Source organism: Camelus ferus, chromosome 9 (assembly GCF_009834535.1).
Source record: "Camelus ferus isolate YT-003-E chromosome 9, BCGSAC_Cfer_1.0, whole genome shotgun sequence".
In the NCBI taxonomy this organism is placed as follows: Eukaryota; Metazoa; Chordata; class Mammalia; order Artiodactyla; family Camelidae; genus Camelus; species Camelus ferus.
The window spans coordinates 22,723,759-22,726,303 of record NC_045704.1 but is presented as its reverse complement, the minus strand read 5'-3'; the positions used below and the strand labels follow the sequence as shown (position 1 = coordinate 22,726,303).

Sequence of the window (2,545 nt, the reverse complement as noted above, 5' to 3'; positions counted from 1 at the left end):
AGTGAGAGCTAAAGGATACAGGATTCCTTTAAGATGATGAAAATGTTTTAATACAGACTGTGATAATGGTTGCACATATCTGTGAATATACTAAAAACCACTTAATTACTTAATTTAAATGAGGGAATCATGTGATATGTAAACTGCATGTCAATAAATCCTTAAAAAAAAAACTAACAAACCTGATATTACAAGGTTAAATAAGATTAAGTACAGAGGTAATGACTAGACCCAAAATATCAACCTTCCTAAATAGCCAAACAAATGCAAAAAAAAACAGCAAGTAGAGAAGGAAATACAGCAAATATAATAACTAATTATAAAATAATATGACAGAGTTGAGACCACTAATTAATGTGAATGGGATTAAGCCCATTGAGGAGATTATCTAATTTATTAAAAGAAGAAGATTTCCAATTTGACTCACAAAGCAAAACTCAACTACATGCTATATAGAGGAGACACACATGAACGGAAATGACTGAGAAAGGCTGAAAAATAAAAGGATAAGCAAAGGTTAACAGGCAAATGGAAACAATAAGAAAGCAGTGGAGTGACAAGGCCTGATTTGCATTTTTAGAAGACGGCTCTGGTTTCCATGTGGAGAATGGACTGAGGGGGTGTTAACACGAATGAGCCCAAGATGGCCTCTGTCTATTGGCCCCTAGGTTATTTCTTCACTGCAGGCTGAGACTCTTAGCTCAAGAGCTCGCTGGCACCAAGCTCAAATTTTTACATATGAGTTATTTAAAAATAGCCCAAACAAACAGATTTTTAGCCAGTTAGGTCCTCTCTACCTTGCACGGTCCACTAAACTACACCCTGCACCTGAAGTTCATTGATTAGGCAAAGATGTGGTTACAAGACTTCAAGCCACTACTGTCCTTCAGAGCACCTGACCTAGAGACTCCTCGCTGTGCTGCTGAGGGACAGCACCCAGACATAAGGCCCCTCTCCCCACCAGAAGTTCCCTGCCCTCCTCCCCTTCTGATCAGCAGCCCCCAGGCTCTGGCCTCTGGACAGACTCCTGCTGAGAGGGACTTTCTCAGCTGGGAACTGTCACAGCATCGCCCAATAAAGCTTGTGTGTGCTACTGTCACTTTGCTATATTATTTCCCTTGATCAGTGCCCAAAATCCTCCCAAACCCCTACAGGAGGCAATCTCCCAGATGACAGATGACAAAGCTCAACTAGAGAGGATGGATATGGACATGGAGAAAGATGGATGGGCTTGGAACTCCAGAGGGCGATCTAGAAAAGAATGGTAATGTTCAGCACACAGGTAAGGAAATTAGGAAAAGATGACAGTATCCCTCAAAAAGCACAATGTCAGTAGGACTTGGAGACCACAGGTAAAGACTGGGGCTTCCGTGGTAAACGTGGAATCCTGCCCAGACAGTGGGCTTGGCACACAGGAGGAGCTCCGCACCCTTTAAGCCAGTCTGCTTCTGGGACCTTCCTTCACATCAGTCTCCAGGTAGGAAATATACTTTGTTATATGTTCCTGTGTGTGTGTGTGTGTGTGTGTACAGAGACACATATATAAAGATTCACTGAAGCAATACTTAGCCATCACCTGGCCACATATTTCTATTTCCTATTCACTCCTTTTTTTTTAAATTTTCTTTTCTTTTTTTTTAATGGAGATACTGGGGATTAAACCCAGGACCTCAAGCATGCTAAGCACACACTCTACCAGTGAGCTATACCTTCCCCCCTCACTCCTTTTTTTTTTAATGCAATTCATAAGACTTTAAGTTGATTTCACAATCCACCAACAGGTAACAGCCTGTAGTTTGAAAAACACTGCATTAGGTGATGATTGTTTATTTGTCACCTCCTTAACTTCCCTTGGATTTAGGGTGAAAATGGGGTGGAAAATGATTTTTCAGATTTCTCTCTTGTCCATGTTGCCGGTCAGCAACAGTTTTTCTAGGAAGCTGCACTTTGATTTGCTGGGGCCTTTGAATGCTGAATTAAATGCATAGCTAGAACTTCCTGGCTAGAATAGCCCTGAGCCAGAGGGAAGGGGAAGCTTGGGTGAGTGTTTTCTCCTGGCAACTAAGAGCATTCAAAGCATCCTGGACACCTGCACATAAAGGAGGCTGCCTGCATAAAAGTGAGCAACTCTCAGCCACTGACTCCTCACCTCCCTGATCCCTCTCAGAATACACCCACATTTTCTAGGTAGTCTTTTTTTTTTTTTTTTTTTTGGTTGGGGGGATAATTAGGTTTATTTATTTAAATGCAGGTACAGGGGATTGAACCCAGGACCTCATGCATGGTAGGCATGTACTCTACCACCAAGCTATACCCTCCCCTCCTGGGCAGTCAATTTTAAGTGGAATTTAGGAATAAGAGAAATTGCTCCAGAGGAACTTTGAGATACATTCAAATACTCTATTGTATGTGTCCAATAGCACATAAAAGTAAATCTATGCAAGAACTTGGTAAAAGTTCTTTAGTTAATGAAGATGAGAATCTCAATAGTACATTAATTAATGTTGCTGAGAACAGAATAAACAAGGATCCAGCTGCTCAAAAA

At 41.3% G+C, this 2,545-nt stretch overlaps 1 non-coding gene across 1 annotated transcript; it reads right to left on the bottom strand.

Moving 5' to 3' along the window:
* Positions 1-2,246: 2,246 nt before the first annotated feature.
* On the bottom strand, positions 2,247-2,318 carry TRNAG-ACC. The gene has a single exon. It is a non-coding gene; the product is annotated as a tRNA-Gly (tRNA).
* Positions 2,319-2,545: the final 227 nt, after the last annotated feature.